Source organism: Ambystoma mexicanum, chromosome 1p (assembly GCF_040938575.1).
Source record: "Ambystoma mexicanum isolate Mex_15411 chromosome 1p, UKY_AmexF1_1, whole genome shotgun sequence".
Classification (NCBI taxonomy): Eukaryota; Metazoa; Chordata; class Amphibia; order Caudata; family Ambystomatidae; genus Ambystoma; species Ambystoma mexicanum.
In genome coordinates, this window is record NC_090921.1 from 1,144,776,911 (window position 1) to 1,144,796,134 (window position 19,224).

The following is a 19,224-nucleotide window of genomic DNA, read 5'->3' on the forward strand; positions in this document are numbered from 1 at the left end:
CCCACTATCGATGTATGCCTTTATTGCATGCAACCGCTTAGGCTGTTCTGGATCTACGAGAACCATTGGCACAATGAAATGCGAGGTCTGAGAGTTAGTTTTCAAGCTCGGCAAGCGGACCCCTACACTTGTCGGGCGGAGTCGTTTCCCGAAACAGAGCCTTCATGGTTTTTATCAGCGGCTCCTACCACCTTTCGGGGCGGTTTTGCCAGGCAATCTCGTAGAAAGTGTCCAGAATTCCCACAATAAATACATAATTTTAACTGCCGCCTCCTTTCACGTTCCTTTTGAGTTAAGGGTCCTTTAACCCCTCCAATTTGCATAGGCTCAGAGACATCAACTCCCTTGGGATTAGCGTGGGTCTTGACCAAAACCCGGGTCTCAAACCTGGACTGATCTGCTTTTCTGTTTTGAAGTCTGTGATCCAATTGGACCACTAAGTCTATATACTCTGTGCATTCTTGGGGCGGATTTACAACTTGGGCCAAGACATCTTTAAGTTCTCCGCGTAGGCCTCGATAAAACAACGTGACTCTTTTATCCTCTGGCCATCCCGTTTCCACAATTAGTCTATTAAAGGTTGCAATATAGGATAGGAGGTCCTGATTGCCCTGTCGCAGGGATAGAAGTTCGTCATCCAGAGCCTGCCCCTGAGAGTTTCGAGCAAATAACCTTTCCATGCTTGCTTGAAACCTTTGAAAATCACGGAGAATCGGGTCATCTTGAGTAACCAGTGGAACTGACCAATCGGCAGCGCAGCCGCTGAGATATGACAATACAAAGGCTACCTTGGTCTGATCATTAGGGAAGGCCCCAGGTCTGCATAGGAAGTGCAAACAACACTGATTCATGAATACGGCAAATCGTTTGGGGTCCCCAGCAAAGCGTTCGGGTGGAGCCAGCGGCATGTTTCCAGGTAGATTAATCTGCACAGGGTTACTGGAAACCACAGGAGCGGGGTTCCCTCCGGAACCGGGTAGAGGCGTTTGCCCAGCTTGACCTTGCAAAAGCTGTCTGGCCAGGTCATCAGTTCTTTCCTTTGATATTATTAATTCCCTCCTGAGGGCATTAGTCTCTTGACGAGCGGCATGTACTTCGGCCCGTAATTCCCCCAGTAATTGGGCCAACTGATCAGTCTCAGAACTTTCCATTGCGCCTGGGTTGGAATTTGTAGGAAGGCTTTGCATTCTGTAACGCTCACCTGACTCCCACTGAGGCGCTGGCCTGGTTCGCGCTGCTGTGACCTCTTCTAAGGTGATGCCTAGGGTTCGAAAGACGGACTGGACCGGGCCCCCAAATCTGGCTTGTCTGGCTCGCAGAAGTATCCTTCTGTAGGCGGAAATAGGGGATTAACTGTCTGCGGGGTAATGCAATCGGCCTCCCACTTTCCCCTCTCACCCTCCTCGAAACCCTTCTGTGATTCCTCGTAGCATCTCACCTTAGGGTCTGGAAGGATGAGCTCTCCATCCTGCTTCTGATGCAGTGGCGCGTTGGTATCCAGTTACTTCACTGGTTTTTTCAGATTGGTGAGAACCAAACTTGCTTGGCTTCCAGGTAAGTTTTTGATAAAAGGTTCCCCTTGTGTCCATGCATTAATGTACTAATGCTAGTGTCTTTTTCCCCATAGGGGCCGGGGTACGGAATGCCGGGGAACAGGCACCGACCCGAGATGAGAGGTGAAATCCTTGTAGAAATCAGGTAAGTCTTTAATGAGCGTTTTTTGGTAATGTCTTTTCATTCGCTCATTAACGCTGATGTCTCTTTTTCCCCTTAGGGGCCGGGGTCCGGAAATGCCAGGATGCGGCGCGGACCCGAAATGGAGAGGGAATGAATCAGCAGGTAAGTCTTAACATGGAGATTTAGCTTTCCTTATGCCCTTCTCTCTCTCACCTTTTGTTCTGGTCATTTTCTTCGTAGGCGCTGGGGCGTGACTGCGAATCCGGATGATCGCTGCTGAACATGGAGGCGCCCTGTAAAGGTGAGTGGAATGTGGCGCTGCAGCGATCGACGCGATGAGCTTTTAAATAAAAGTCTTCCTTTTCAGGATTGTCGCCGAGATGTCTCCTGGATGCAGTTTTAGCAGGTAAGGACTTTTCCTTCGTCTGTTCTCTTCTTCTCTTCCTTTGCAGGTGATTCAGGATGCTGGTAGGCGTGGCAGAAGTCAGGATGCAGGAGCAGACACAGTGAGCGTCCAGCTTCTAGATGCAGAACAACGCGAAGCACGTGTGGCTGTTCGGGTGGGGTTTAAATAGCCTTGGAAGAAGTTCCAGGTATGTATCCTTCCTCCAATCAGGTATGTATCCTTCCCTGACCACGCCCGGATGGTAAATTAGTCCCACAGGTAAAGTAGTTCCTTTCAGGCCTCAAGGAGGCCGGGATCCTGCAGCATGGTCTGCATCAGGTAAGTGAACCCAAGCACTCCCATAATGAGCCTGGCGCCTATGGCGCCAGGACTGATGTCTTTTATGAGCCTGGTGCCATAGGCGCCAGGACACTGTCCAAAGGGCCCCTATATGGGGTTGCTGGGTCCTTCCTTGGGGACTGGATGTCCGCTTTCGGGGACGCAGGGCTTGAACCGGCTCCCCGGGAGCGGGCATCATGACAGCATCGAACAATTGAGCGCCCTTTCCTTTTCACTTCTGAAACTTTATCAAAGCGAATATTGACAAACTGAATGTTGCTGTCACGTGGGTATGATTGAAAGCCAACAACTGTACCTAGTGCTCCATTAACTAGCCCTTGCTCGACGTCAAGGTTACGTTTAAGCATTACTCTACAATTTAAGGATAATTTTAATATTTTTTCCAACCCAGCTGTGTTGGTGATTGAATTTTCTAAACTGTTTAGTCTTGTTGTGGCTTGCTCAAACATGGGTGCTGTCATACCATGTACGTCTAGTTTGTCCGTGGCGCTAATTTCCATAATTGGTTGCATTTCTTTATTTAACATTGTTTCAATGAATTTGAAACAGCTTACAAGAGTTGGCATTAAGGCCATACAATTGACATTTTTGTGCCCTATTTGTTCCATAACATCAGTTGCACATGCATTATCGCCATAAAGTGCATGAATGGGCCGGTTTTTCAATACAACTTGTGCTTCTTGCGATAGTACACCAACTCTAATACTTTTAGATGTTGGCATAAGTGAGATCTGCAGATTGATGCATGTTCTCAGTTAATTCTCTGTATTGGAAATGTTGCCAAAGGTTGACATTACGTATGCTACCAACAGTTCTCCGGCAGAGTTTGTGGCCTACGGTTTTAAAAATAGGTTCACCTTTCACTGGTGTCAATTGTAGAAGATCTCCGAAAACTATAATGTGTTTCCCTGCAAAGACTTCTTCGTTGTTACTTTTAAGTACTTCTTGCAATCTGAGGTGAATCAAAGCCAACATTAGGTTGGAGACCATGCTCACTTCATCTATTAGTAGCCTTTTCATTTGTTTTAATACTCTGCGTAATTCCATTGCAGCTTCTTCAGAAAGTTTGTAATAGTCTAATTTATTTTGATGCTCTACTGGAAGCAGTAGTAATCCGTGTAAAGTGACACCGCCTATGTTGTAGGCAGCTAAACCTGTTGGGGCCGTTACAACAGCTGACAGTTTGTTGTTTGTCAATTGTTGAAGGAACTTGCTGATGATTTTGATTAAGAATGTTTTCCCTGATCCAGCTTCACCCCTCACGTACAGCAGTATAGGTTTCTAATTTTGGCAGGTACATTCTTTATTTTCGTGTTGTATACCATGTACAATTTGTTTTGTTAAGTCTTCAAAAATGGTGCACTGATCTTTGTTAAGTTTTGCTTGTTGTACATTTAAGTCTTCTGTATCTTCTTGATACTGATACATGGTGTTTTCTACTTCTGCCATAGCTATTTCAGCCTCATTTGCTATTAGTGGTTGTCCTAGTGGTTCTTGACTTCCTGTTACAGAAGGTTGACTACTGTCGGAAGAGTCCTTATCTAGTTGGGCCTGAAGTTCTTCTTCCTGTTGCTGCTCATTGTGTAACATTGTTTTGTACTGCGTAAAGTTCACATCGGTGATAGCGCTTTCATTTGCTTTTAAAGCATCTTCATAGCAGTCATACTTTTCTAGTATGTCTTCCTCCATGGTTTGAAAAGTTGTAACAGAGAGTTGTAATGTAGTTCTTTCTGTTGAGGAGTTTTTAATGACAATTTTACATGATTAATTACGCTTCGTTTGGTAAGTTTCACTAAGCTTCCTTCACAATCGGTCACTCTATTTCTACGTTTGCTTTCATCGGGTTTTACATTATTTTTGTATGCACAGTTTTGAGCTATGTGGTATAGAAACATGCTTTCCAAAGTGCTACTCCTGTTTGGATAGTATGTGTCCAGTAAATTGTTTTTTAGAATGTCTTGGCTGTTGGGATCATTTCTGGCAATTGTTTCTATGTCCTCAAATGATTTCAGCACTCTTTTTCTAGATTTTGCAGGACCAAGACTTAGCCATACTATGTTGTCTGATTTACCATACAAAGCAGTACCGGTTAAACGATCTGCTAATTCATAGGTGCCACATTCTCTATGAGAGAGTATTTTTATGCTTAGGCTGTACAATGTCTGTGATAATGTTTTGTCTGATGCTAGGTCATCCCAGAGCTCTTGAAGCTCTGTTCTTTCTGCTTTTGTTAAGTAGGCTGTAACATATCGTGCAACAGCAGTTGAATTGTCTGCAATGTACTGCACATCTATGTTTGCATTCCATAAGAGGGCAATGATTGCATTGTAATCATTGATATATTTTGATTCTTCCCTTCGTTTTATGTAATACGTGTTCTTAGGTGATTTACATTTAACACTATGTCGAACTGAAGACATGAAGTTGTTTACTTCACCTGTTTCTGTAACTGGTCTAGGGAAACCAAAGCAGCATTTGGTGTAGTATTTACCTTTGTTGTATTTGCGGCGACAATATTTGCCACATTTGTGTCTTTGAAATTGTTAAATCTGCTCATGCAGTTCACTATGTGTCTGTTGTGAAGGGATTTCACAAGTGACATATTTTTGGATAAACTGCAAAACAGTGCTATCACTGTCGTGACCAAATTTCAGTGCACCTTTGATCCATAACAGCATGTGAATATGTGGTGCTCCTCTCGCTTGATATTCTTTTCTCCAAAAGAAGTGTTGCACTTCTCCAAGGGGAGGAACAGTTTTATTGCAAATAAAGTGTAGCATTGAAATGAAACGATGATGGAAATATCTTGACACATTAACTGGATCTAGAGAGCAAAGTTCTCCAGGTGTTAATATATCTATGTTGTTTTTGTTGCTGTTTGCTATGCGTAGGAACTCATGTAAATCTTCCCATGCATATTCTGCACAACTTAGTGTAACAAACCAAGTCGGTGGTCCAAGGTTTCTGATCATACAACGCACGTCTCTGTGCTGTCGGAACCAGTATTCCTTTGTACCACGCATGTTTGCAAACAAATTTGTTATACTTGCTTGTAAAACCTCATCTTTTTCCTGTTCTTTTTGTATTAACTGTGTAGCTGACATATTTTGAAAGTGGGTTCCAGATTTCAAAATGTGTGCATAGTGTTGCTAACTCACTTTCATAAAGTAGGTGGAATATGTATTCCACATTTTGTCTAAATCTGGGATCTTGCGAATACATTCGTAAAGAGCGGTATTCTGATGCTCCAATCTGAGTGGGTCTATCATCGTATCTTCCACCTTTGCCAGTAGGAAATAGCAGTGGAAAAGCTTGCGCTTCTATACTTTTTTCCCATATACTCATTGGTGACCCTTTGGTTTGTCGCATTTGGTAAGTTTCTAGTGCATCATCTATGCTTTCATTGGAATGCAATGGATGAATTGTGTAATGGTCCAAAAGAGTGGATACTGTAGCAGGATCCAGAAGTTCGAGTTGTCCAGTTTCTGATGGCTCTTCAATTATTTCAGTTGTTTCCCTTAAGATTTCATCATTATTTATTTATTTGTAGTACTCGTTATTGTCTTTTAGATATTGCAATGCTTGTCTAACTTTATGTAAATCCACCAGTTGATGCCAAATTTTCTTGTCCTTTGTTGGTACACCATTTACCAAGACTATTAAAGAATGCTCTATTGAACGTTGCACTCCTAGAGTGTGTACATTTTCCATTAGATCTAATGGCAAATAAACTACTTTGCCACGAATGCCTTTCACCAATTCAGAGGAAGGTTATTTTGCTGTTTTTGGATAAAGGCATATAATTGCTTGAAATGGGTGACCTGTTTGAATTATTATGCTCTCATACAAATTGAGTTGTTGCAGGATTTTTGGTGTTGGGAACAATTCCAAATTATTTGTAATAGCACGTGAAGGAGTGTGGTTGTTGTCTAATTTTGTAGTACAGAAACTGCAAATATTAGGCATTCAGTTAGTTCATATTTGTTTTCTGCTAAAGGGTAGAGAGCTAATTCAAACCATTTAGTCTTCATTGTCTTCTATTTTGTATGCTATGTCTACATTTTTTGTGTTCCTTTTGTAAAAGGTTCTGCGGCAACACACACACACATGGTTTGGTACTTCAGCCGATGACCTTTTAAATGTTACTATTTCTTTTCTGTATGTGTGTAATAGAAGGTTGCTATGTGCAGAATTGTTGCTACTATGTTCTAAAACTATTGTATTTTGTAAGTGGCTTTCACTTCCAAAATACTTTCTCTGAATACGGTCAATTTCTTCTAGTAAGTATTTGGGTGTACCATGCAGAAGAGTGTTATTTAAATTGCCTAATTCTGAAGCTGGAGTTTTTGCATAGTATATTTTATACACTAGATTTCTTACACTTGAATGGTGTATTGATATCATTTTGATATCATGGGAGGTGCTTTTGCAAATAGGCCCAGAAATGCAGGCTAATGAATGTCCTTGTAGTCCTGTGTATTTGCGCACTGGACAAATATCCATATTTTGCAGCACTTTCATTTTATTTTTTGTCTTTACCTTTTACATACTGATTGAGGAACTGACGTAAAGATTTCAAAGCTTTGTTTGGAATGGCACACACTGATGTGCACGGCCATTTGTATACTGGACGGTGTAGTTCTGCTGAATCGAGAAGTAATTCTGAGTTTACAGAGGATACTTTTGTAAGCAGTGTTTCTTGTTCCATGATGGTAGTATTGATTTTCTCATACCCTCGTCCACTGCTATGGATGGCAATTGTGTTTGTTTGATTTTGTTTGTATGCTTCTTCATTAAAATATGGTTCTGTGGTTGTTGTGTGACTCCATTCACCACCACAAACATTTTAAAAATTATTTTTGTTCACATTCCGTTTATTGCTGAGTTTCTTTTGTAGTTTGGTACGTAGTTTTGTTAGTGCTTTCATCCTATTTAACACTAATATAAACAACTTCCTTTTCAGAAGGATTGCACTGTCCATGAGAGCTTGTAGGATTAACTTTCTACTGTAGGTTTTAAGGGATGAGGATGATTTTGGTCCTCTTCTTAGTAGATTCTGAAGGACTCTGTGACGAAACATTTTTGATAAAATACTTTTTTTACTATGGGTTCTTGTTACACTATCAGGATTAGTAGGAGCATTGTTAGGTGTACTGGTAGCTTCTTTTGTTTTGCTCACCGACTGCATTAGCTGGTTTCTTCCAACATTCCCTACAAACTGTACAACAGGTGCATGCTTAGATTGGGCACTTTTATTTTTATTTGCTCTACTTCTGCGTTCCTTTCTACGGAGTTGCTTTTTGGTAGGCATTCTTTGGTGTCTGTTGAAAAAAAGAAGGCATACTTTGGTCTGTTGTATAATGTATGTGTGCTGTGTGCATGTATGTATGAGTCTGATGGGGAAGCTCTTTGTTATGGTGTGTGACTGTGCATTGGACTCTTGCAATGGTTTGGTAAGGCTATTTTACTGTTTGTATACTAGTACAATGTGCTTCAGATGAGACTACAAAGTGGGCTAGTTGTGACGAGAAGCATTATTAATAAACGAAATGCCATAAACTTGCAACAGCAACTACTTTTATAAATCTAACCTTCTTAGGATTACGTACGTTATTTGAGTTCCAAACACACAGGGATTTGTGAGCCATTCTGCCTGTTATTCTTTGTTCAATAAATGGATATTTGTAGGTAGAATGGTTCAAAAATCAATGTTTGCTTTGGTGCCCAAATTAAACAAATAACCCATGCAGCCTCTTTGAGGAGTAGTTACAATATAAAGGTAGTACTGTACTTACTTTTTTTTGCAAAATGACCAGGTTTCTTCGGATATGTCGTCTGCAGTGTAGATGCTGTTGATTCTCAGGAGAGTAGTCTTCACTGCGATTCAAAAAAACAAATTTAATTAATTGTGTGTTTACAGCAGTGCTGATACTGCACACATTAATTGTGCATCGTTCGTCAGAGCATTCTCCTTTCATATTTGAACACAGTGCGCATTTCACTTCACTCTGTGCAGGCTTTGCATGGTATTTGCAATATGTTACAAGTCCTTCAAAATTGCTAACATTTTTAAGGTTATGAAAATGCCTTGTTTTTTACAAGGTGTACTATCAATAGGAGAGAGGTTTGTAAGTGATAGGGCATAGTAGTAGATGGGAAATAATGTTCTACTTACAATTTAAAAGCACGATGCCGAAAAATCGGGAGACCCTCAGAGGGAGATGTCACCACAGCAATCGGGAGCGCTTACTTTTGTCATGCGATTACATTGTAAGTAGCATTACTGTAGGACGTACACAGTATACAACTCTGACATTTTCTAATCCAAAATCGAGTTTTGCCCTAAATAGGCATCCTTGCAACATTTGTATCGGTTATGCGGAAGACAGTAAGAAGTTGTGCGGTTTGTCAATGATAATCCAGACATCTTGCACCTAAAAGGGGGAGCGTTGGTATGTATTACCCATGCACATTTAGCAGCATTCATTTGTTTTACATGAAATCATAAAGGTTGCACATGTTCTCCGCTTGAAATATAAATACCTGTACTCTATACGCATGCATGTGCGCATGCATGGTGTTGTACGTAGAAATTTGCAACACTTGCACAGTAGCTTCTGAAGTAGGTGCTTTGCAGTGATATGCGACTTCCATTCAGAATTATCAACAGTAATTTTGAAGTGCGCAATGTTGATGACGGAGTTACATTTAGCGATTTTCAATGTGATTGGTGGATGGTTGTGTGACTGCTTAGTTGTGTCCAATGAGGGACTCGAGTTGCTACCGCTGTGGAAAGGGTGAAAGGACTGGGTAAGAGTTGCATGTCGCACGTAGGCAACGCTTGTCCACGGGTAGGGCATGCCACATATAGGTTTCTACAGCAAATCCTGCATAGAAAGGGGACTGTAGGCATGAGCCAATCAGATGTTCACATTACTCTTTTGTGTCCAAAGATGGTGCGTACACTGAAGATGGCAGAGGTGGAGAGGGTCAGGGTTTTGGTGCTTAGAGACATTTTTGTCCATGGCTTACAACATTATGCAGAGAGTAGGCATGTGGCACACCATTTCGATGTGAGAGGAGTGGAGGTGGTGTGGAACGCAGACACTGATGCCAATGTTGCAGCAATTCTGCAAGTTTGCAGACACATACGTACGATGACCTCTCCTCATGGGTTAATTTTGCACTACGGTGCTTGCCATTTGGGCTATGTGACTGCACGTACTTTGTTGGCAGATTTGGGACAGTTGGTTGAAGCACTCATGAACATCTTTCCAACTGCGAAAGTAATTTTTTCTGGTTTACTCCCTAGAGTACAATGGGACAACAATTATTTTTTCTGTCCAGATCAAAGTATTGGGAGGTGTATCATTAAACGCGGCATGCATGCGTTTATGTTACGTGCTGGTATGTTTTTCTGCAGCCACGAAAACATTGTTCCAAGTAATGCTGATTATTTTGAAGCAGATGGTGTTGTCCCCTTGTTTGGGAAATGCGATGTTCTTTTGGAACGTAAGGCTTGCTTTAGAGAATGTTCTGTAATGGCTGTAGGAGTAAAGTAAGGACACAAAATACAAAAAAATGAACAAAATAACAGATGTCTGTAAGGTATCTGCCCAAAAATAAAAATAAACAGCTCTTTTCAGAGCCCACATTAAAGGGGAAAAAGGGGAATAAAACTTTAATGTACAGTCGTCACGCTCTGATCCTATACATGTCTGCGGACATGGCAGTAGTTTACAGCCAGCGCATTTCACCAACGGGAATTCTGGGGTGGAGACGCATGGAAATGAAAATGAGCAGACCTAGGGATTGGTCAATAATGTTCAGTGGGTGTGTTCTGAACGGCGAGATTTAGTAAAACCGTCTTCTCACTGAAAGGACACCACACAGCCATCGCTTTGCGTGCTCGCAAACAGATTATCTGGATTTTGGGAGACTCATGGATGCATTGGTTGAAGGTGCATGCAGAAAGCTGCAGTTTATCTGCAGATATCAGATTTCCTCATGTGGAAGTGCACTGGCATGGCATGCGTGGCATGAGGTGGCTGGACTTGGTACCTCTCTGTGTTACTTTACTGTCAGAGCGTCCTCCAGATATACTTATCATTCATTGCGGCGGAAACAGTTTAGGCCATGTCTCTGGAATTTCTTTGCAATTTGCAATGAAGGAAGGACTTGAGAAGCTCATGGACATGTTTCCAAATTGTCAAATACTTTTTTCCCGTATTGTACAAAGACAAATATGACTGCATTCTTCTGCTTTTGGTCCACAAATGGAAAAAGTGAGACGCAATGTGAATAAGGCTGTTTGTGCCTTTTTAAGAGATGTTGGCATGTCCTCATTCCACAATGCTCTTTCATTTTTCGCAGAGATGGAGTCCATCTCACATATGCTGGCAATCAGATTTTTCTTCACAATGTACAAAATGCATTGCAACCTCTTTTGGATTCACAATAACCTATGTGACAATCCATTTTCTCCAATCCACAGTTTTTTACCTACACAACACACCACCGAAAGGCTCTTTTCAGAGCCACCACTTACTCCCAGCATACCCTTCATTGTGTTTGCTCCCCTTGCACCTTCCTTTTTTTTCCCTACGACTGTCCGCAAACTTTTTCCACAACTTCGCGGGGATCCACGGTCACTTCATAGTTCTATTGTTAAACTGAGAAAGGCGGCTCAGAAAAGAGCCTTTTCTGTAATTTTTGTTGTTTTCACGTTTATTGGTTCTCAGCACACGACTCACTATGAGAGGAGGCCAAAGGAGGATAAGGAAGGGACACCAGCCACGGGATCTTCTGGTGCTCCGTGACCGTAGCCTCAAAAGCACTTCGAAAACTCTCCCCCCTGCAGAATATTACATCACAATACATACACACTATTGTCACCTTTGAAAGGTAAGGGTCAACAGTATTACGAATGGCTTGTGAGGCAGCTGGAGGGAGGCGCTCCCCCACAGGAGTGTCTCTTTTGGTGGGAGGATCGGACTCGGAGGATGCTGTGTAGGAATTAAATCGACTACGCTCTTCACATGGCACCACCTTGCAAATGTCCGCAGTGTCGAACGAAGTGAGGTGTCGCTTCATGGTTGTCGTACCAAAGCTGTACGCACCAGGTCTCCTGCGACTCAGCACCACCTCACACTGGTTACACCTCACCAGGTTCGCACATGCTTTTGGTACGTTCCCATAAACGGAAAACAACCGCCACACCCACGACTCCCGGCGACTGCTCCTAGTGCGGAGTTCCTCCACTTCATTCTCTTCCTCCTCTTCTTCCTCGCTCTCTACATCCTCACCCGTATATCTCTTTGCAGGCCCTTGGGGAGGTGGTGTGGTGGCGGGTTTGGGGGTGGTGCAGAGGCTAATGAACCAACAGCAGCCATGGAAGCCATGCCTATTACTTTCCTTTTGGTCACTACAGCAGTAAAGGCAATACACCTCAATCTGCTATAGCTAGAAGGACAATGAAGATGCGCTCGGGGGTGTGGCCATTTATAGGGTTGGAGGGGTGTGCCTTGTGACCGTCTTCATCCCTGCAAAGCGGTACGAAAATTTTACACAACAAGGCCCCAGGTAAGATATTGTCTGGGATATGTGAAATGATATTTTTACACTCTACAACATTTTGCCTTGTGTCTACACGTTCTTTTGTACTGCTGCAGAAGCACACAAACTGCACAAATTAGTCCACACGCTCAGCGTGGGTGCGGTCACAGGATGACGTCCTGAACACATCCGCAACAGAAATGGGAGTCCGCTGGACAGCAAATGCAGAGTAACAAACGCGTGCATGCGCAAATGTCCTACGGGCAGTGTTCGGGTTCTCAAACTAATTCAAAGTGCGACACAAGTGAGAGAGACAGTTAGAGATAGGGGCGATGTTTGCTATACTTACGGTTGTACTGCGCATGTGCATACATGATATGCTCACTGTACGGACAGGTCCTGTGTCTTTAGGACAACTCTATTTTGTTTGACTTAGAACTTGCAGGCCACCGCGCCTGTTCTACGGATGCCACCATTTTGGCTGCGGACGATACGGACAGGTATACTGTCCTTAACACACTCCCATTTTGCTCACTTACAACCATCCCGGACACCTGGTGTGTTCTACGAACATGTTTCATCTCGTTTGTAGGCGGCACAGCAAGGTATAATGTCCTTAGGATGCCCCTTTCTGTTTATGTGCGCACAACTTGAACAGATGTTGCGGTCAAACATCAACTCCATCTTACTTGACATTCGTAAGGGTAGGTGTACTGCCTTTACAACACCCACATTCCATTCCTTGCGTTTAGGTCGAACAGGTGCGCTGTTCACGAACATTTTAAGTCTTTTTTTAAAAAAAATCCACAAAACTCTATAACTACAACTACTATGCAAAAACATTCCACACACACACACACACACTTCAATCCAAAGAAATAGCGGGGGAAGCAGATACTGACACAAATATAGGGGAATTAGGATTCAACACGAGCTGGTTATGAGGAGAAGATTTCTCCTCCACAAACTCCCATAAACTTTTATAATTGTCATTCAGTACATCCATTTTCTGCTCAGTCCTTTTCATCCTGTCTTTTTCTGTCTCGTTTGTTGGCCTTTCTTCTTTTCATTCCTGGTCTGTACAAAAAAAATACATATATTAAATGCTTATAAAATACTGATCAGTATTTTGCCTATGCAGAGCAGTGTGTACCATTATTGTCGCTGTCTTCAGACATTTCCTCATGAGGAAAAGTCTCCTCCAGCCACTCCAAAGTACTAGCCATTTCTGTGTCAAAACAACAGAAAGAAATTATTATTTCTGCACCACATACTAAAAAATTACACACACATACAAATAAATTACCTTCACTCACTATTTTGATGTAATTTCCCTTCGTCCTACTGCGTCCGTCCACTGTCGGTCCAGGCTGCAGAGTTTCTGTGAAGTGCTTACGATGGAGGCATCCTTTTTTATTTATGGTACCATCCATTGCATTCTACATGGTTATTAAATGTGTCGTTTTCATTTCATTTCATTTTACTTATTACTACTTATAATGTCTTTATGTCCTTCTACGTTGCAGATTTTTTGATTAAGACAATAGTACATTTTCAGATACCCCCTGCAACTTTGGGTAATGTTCATCCCGTCCGCCCCCTGTCTGCAAACAGGCGCTCAATCCATCCCTTTCTAATATCAATAGGGAGGGGGTTCTGTATGTTCTATGTTAAATGTATATCAAGTATGTACATTATGCTACATATCTCCCACAATCACATGATGACAGTGTATATTCAGCACAACTTCATTGACACAATCGTATGATTAAGTTCCCCTTCCATAAACCTGAAAGATTCACTACAAAACAAACTTTGTTGAGGGGACGTTATGGTTAAGTTGTCCTACCAAAAACCTGTGTACGTCATAAAAAAAAAATGTCTACCTCCCCATTATGGTTCAAATTAAAACCGAAAACCTTGTGTTTAGTTATCCATTATTGCATCCTGTTCTGAGTAGTACATGAAGAAGTAGCATCATTATATTATCCACATATTAGACTGCCACTTTTGTATGCATTAGCCATTTGCAATAGAATGACACTTGCACTGGCGTATTTGAAGTGCCATGTTGTGCTTTAGAGACGCGGTATATTTGCATCATGACATGTAGAGATGATGTTATGTATTATGCATCTATGTAGCGCTTAGGCTGAGAGAGAAGTATTGTTTGCACTAGAGAGAATGAATGAGGCCTGAAATGCCATGAAGAGCCATTTAGAATGACACATTGTTATGCTTTGTAGTTACACATTTAGAGATATGTTTGACACACATGTATGTATGCAGAGTGTGCACTTAGAATTTGCATTATGCTTGGAGGATAGTGCTTGGTATTGTGTGATTGTGTTAGGCACTATATTAGAGAATAGAGAAAGTATTTGGCTGGCATTTGAAGCCATTTCTGATGGAGACACAGAAGCGCCACTGGGCTCTGTGCGGAGAGATGTTATGGTACAGTGAAAGAAGGAATTTGTAAACATTTGGTTGGCAGACAGATAGCACGCACCCTTGTCCGCGTGGGGAAAGTGAAGGAGGCTAATCAGCTGAGCTCTGTGCTTCACGGAGACAGCAAAGGTTGGGCCCATGGAGGGAGTGACATGGGGAGATGGGAGAGAAGCCTTTTCAGGCAATGAGATGCTTTGAACACGGGCACTAAGAGAGCATTTTGTAATGCAGAGTGAGCCAACAGTGGAGTGAATGGAGAAATAGATGGAATTAGATGGTGTTTTGAACTGCAGACACAGAAGGCCAAGGCAGAGATATGATGTCCAATGTCACTTTGACAGAACACGCAGTGAAAGTACACGCATAACACAGACTGGCAGACATTGCTATATGCTGACACAGAATAGACGTTCTTAGCTTAGAGAATGTAAGTAACCATGGAGAAATGAGTGTGTCATTGGAAAGTATAACCAGAAGCTGAGAGAAGGCAGAGCTGTTAGTTGCTGTGATGGAGTTGCTGTTAGTTCTTGCTGGTTGCTGAGAGTTGCGGTTGGAGAATGGGGTGAGAGACTGATGGAGTTCGTTCAAGCTAGTGGCTGATGGAGTTTTGGGGGGACCTGCTTTTTGAGGAATGAGGGAGAGATGTCTTGGTGCAGCAGAATCCGATGGCTTTGCAGAGCTTGGCAGAGGCAGTCGTGTGACCAGATCTTGAGGGGCCTGCCACCACTGACTGGCTGATTGCAGAGTTGTGCATTGAGGAGACCTGGCTTGACAAAGACAGAGCTGGAGAGGAGAGAGATGCAAAATGGGAAGTATGGTTGAAGTATGGTTCATGGCCTAGACAAACGGATTGATTACAACTAGTGGGGTAACTTTGCTGATGGGTTTGGGGAAGACATGGCATCTGAAGAGGAGGTGCCTGAGCCAAAATGAGTGGGGACAGAATGGTGTGCCATGGAGGTTGGGGGACGGCATCCCTGTCCACCCCCCTAGAATTACGCCCATTATTAGAATGTGACACCATCTAGTTATTGGACACACACTCACATAAAGCACATTGGGTTTGGGAAAGGGGAGATCACACAGGGATTGTCTTAAGAGAGTGAATGTGAAGCATGGTGTGAATTGGTGTGGATTGGATTGGAGAGGTTTGATTCTGCATGAAGGAGAGAATTGCTGGATGATTGACGCTTGCATTTAGACTACATTAGAATCACAGGCTTGCATCACAGGCTTGCATTAGAGACCTGAAAGGCTTATAGTTATTGCATGGTAGATTTGCACCAGAAGCATAAAAGGTGCAAATTCGATATTGGCTAGAGTTTTAACATTGTCTGCATTATGCTTTGCTGAGCATAAATAAATGTATTCCATTGTTATAATTGAATCGATTCATGTGTTTTATTTGTGTCTTGTGTTTTGTGTCCATAGGAGTAAGATAGGTATATATTTTTAGAAGTAAGTTAGGAGTAACACAGTGCACATAGGGCCTGAGATACGAGAGCAGGGGGATACAGGGATCCACACCCCCCCCCCACAGGGGATTGTCTAAGACCGGTGCATGCTTGCCTAGGGCAGCAAGACCATGATAGGATTTTGTTTTCCAAACTAACACCACCACAGGATGTCATTGTGTGTGTGTTGTTTTCTCACATAGTGTGCAGCCATGGGTGCTGTAAGTGTTTTGCACCTGATTTTGGATCTGTGCTCCACAATTCTCTTGTGAACCGGTCTTCCGGTCTGTCCAACGTATCTTTTACTGCATGGACACTGAATGCAGTATATAACATTAGATGTTTTACAATTTGAAAAATGTTTGAACATCCAGTTTTTCCCTTTTGTCTCAAAACTCTGCATTTTCTTGGTGTACTTACACACACTAAAAGTGCCACATGGAAAATGCCCCCGAATGGTTCTCATCTTCCATAAAGTGATCCTTCCACTAGGGATGGTGAAACTAGCTCTAGTCAGATGTTCTCTCAGATTTTTAGATCTTTTGAATGCCAATAAAGGGGTGGGTTCGTCAGGTAACACAGTTTGGACAAGGGGCCAAAACCTTTTAATAGTGGCCTTGATCTTAGTAGTCTGTCTATTATATGTGTGTACACAAATGAGTCTGTTTTGTACCTGTTTCCTTATTCTGTGTATAAGAAGGGTCTCCCGAGGGGTGCATTTTGCTCTCTTGTGTGCATTCCAGATTATATGTTTGGGATACCCTCTGGCCTTAAGTCTGTCATCTAATCTGAACGCTTGTTTCTGATAGTCATTAACATCTGTGCAATTGCATCTTATACGTAAATATTGTCCATATGGCAAGTTATTACATAAAGTGGTGGGATGATGGCTAGAATAGTGAAGCAAGGTATTACGATCAGTGGTTTTCTTAAAGACAGTGCATTTCAATAATCCTTCATCTATCCAGATGGTTAAATCAAGTAAGTTGATTTTCACTTGGCTCCAGGACATTGTAAACTGTATATTTGAGTTGCATGTGTTTAGCCAAAATAGAAATTCATCTAGGGTTTCTGGGGTGCCATGCCAAATGAAAAACACGTCATCAATATAACGCTTCCACTTATAGATCTTGCCTCTAAAAGGGTTGTTTCTGGACAAAACGTGTAGTCTTTCAAAGTGGGCCATGTAGATAATTGCCAAACTGGGAGCGAATGCCGCCCCCATGGCCGTCCCCTTAATTTGTAGATAAAATAGTTTGTCAAATTGAAAAAAATGTTGATTGAGTGCCAGTGCCAGGAGGTCCATCAGAAAATCTGTAGGGACTATTCTCTGTATATCTTGTACTGTAAGTTCTTCCCTGAGACAATCAATGGCTTCTTGCTGGGGGATATTGGTATACAGAGCCTGGATATACATAGTGACCAAAAGGTCTAGAGATTGGTCAACGCCGGTGCCTTCGTAACATGAAATAGCATCCATAGTGTCCCTTAGATATGTTTCCGTAAATTGACTCAAAGGTTTAAAGAAAATGTCCAGAAATTTCCCGATGGGCTCCAAAATGGATCCGCACCTGAAATGATCGGTCTCCCTGGCGGGTTGGTAGTACTCTTGTGGATTTTGGGGATTATACACATGGATGGTGTTCTGCCATCGTTAGTATTGAGGTAAGCATGTTCCTCATCTGTAATCCATTTATTATTCAGGCCAATCCCAGTGATTTCTAAAATTTGCTTTTGAATTGCCACGGTGGGATCTTTACCAAGTTTTTTGTAGTTAGTCTCTACTTCCAGTAAATCCAAAACCATTCTTCGATATCTACTATGGTCCATCACTACTACTCCACCCCCCTTGTCAGCTGGTTTAATGACAATATTATGATTAGCACCTAAAGATTTAAGGGCTGCTCTTTCGTCATTTGTCAGATTGTTACGAATCGGGGATGTGTGAGTCTGTAGTTTAAGGATTTCTTGTAGGACACATTTTTCATATGTCAGTATTTCTTTTGGTATTTGGCTATCCTGAGGTGTAAACGCAGATTTAGGTCTCAGACCTGTATCTTCAGTGTCGTGCTGCTCTTCCTTATCCCTGAAGAAAATCTTGAGTCTTAGGCTCATAAAGAACCTACTTAATTCCAATTCTAGCTTATACCAGTCAGTGTTATTTGTTGGAACAAAGGATAAGCCTTTGCTCAGTAATGATATTTCATTACTGGATAGTTCTGTGGTAGTTAAATTAAAGACTGGAAGAGTTAGTTGTATGTCCACCTCTGCCATCTCCTGGGTCGTTGGAACCTCGGTCCTTGCGGATACTGGTTGTGGTAAAAATTTACGGGACCCCAATATTCTCTGGGGACCCCTGGTCCTAAAAAAGACCGTCTAGTTCCTCTTTGTTGTTCATAATGGCCCATTTGATGTTGTCTGGGGTCTTCATCTCCCGAATCTGCACTGGAAGTGTCACTAAAGGTGACCCATCTGCGCCTGGGATTAGACCGTTGTTGGTTGCTGCCCCCAGAATCTTCCTGTTTGTTATCATAGTAACTTTCTACTAGGTAGGGGTAAGCAATTTCTATTTTAAACTCTTTAGTATCCTTTGTTAATTTCTTCATTTTTTTGTTCAATGTTGTATTTTTAAATTGCTCATACTGTGAATGATTTCATTAAGTTTATCACGAGCATTGGTAATTGCTGCATCATTCAAAAAATCTTGTTCTTTTTTATCCAGATCTTCTTTTATCTTCTGGCCTATTCGAAGTGCTGTAGTGATGGTATGCACCATTAAGTCTCTGCTACACTTTGTAGCAATCTGGCTGAATCCCTTGCGATATTCCATATCATCTAAAAAGAGGGCAGGTGCGTTCTTAACCAATAAGCCTGTTGGTATAATATTTGCCTTTAAATATTCTCGCAAAAAATGTGCATGTACTTCAGTACGGAGACTTTTTTTCTTTATTTTAAGTAATTCTTCCCCAGTGGATTGAAGAATGAGTGGTTGATCTGTGCCTGTAGGGTTGAAGAGGGACGGTCCCTGCATTATTTCAGAAATCTGTGCTTCAGTGAAGCTCAGTGTGTTCGCTTCTGCCATGTTGTTTCTAATACATAAATGTGTGTATGATTGTACAAAAGCTCCAATAAGTATCTCCTAAATAAATTGCTATGCTCCAAATATCCTTAAACATTCCCTGAACCTAACTGATGGTAACTGAAAACCACTTTTCGATGAACAGGTTTGTATCTCTCCTGTGATGAAATAGCTGATTCAGTGACAAGTATTGCAACACACACACATATAAAGATCATCTATGTGTGTATAATATATGTTCCCCTATCGTAGCTGAAAGCTGCAAT

The 19,224-nt window shown here is 42.0% G+C and overlaps 1 protein-coding gene across 3 annotated transcripts in view; it reads right to left on the minus strand.

Moving 5' to 3' along the window:
* The window catches only part of LOC138450006 (lens fiber membrane intrinsic protein-like), a 189,606-nt gene that overhangs the window by 41,706 nt on the left and 128,676 nt on the right, over nucleotides 1-19,224 (minus strand). The gene's annotated exons all lie outside the window — the stretch shown is intronic.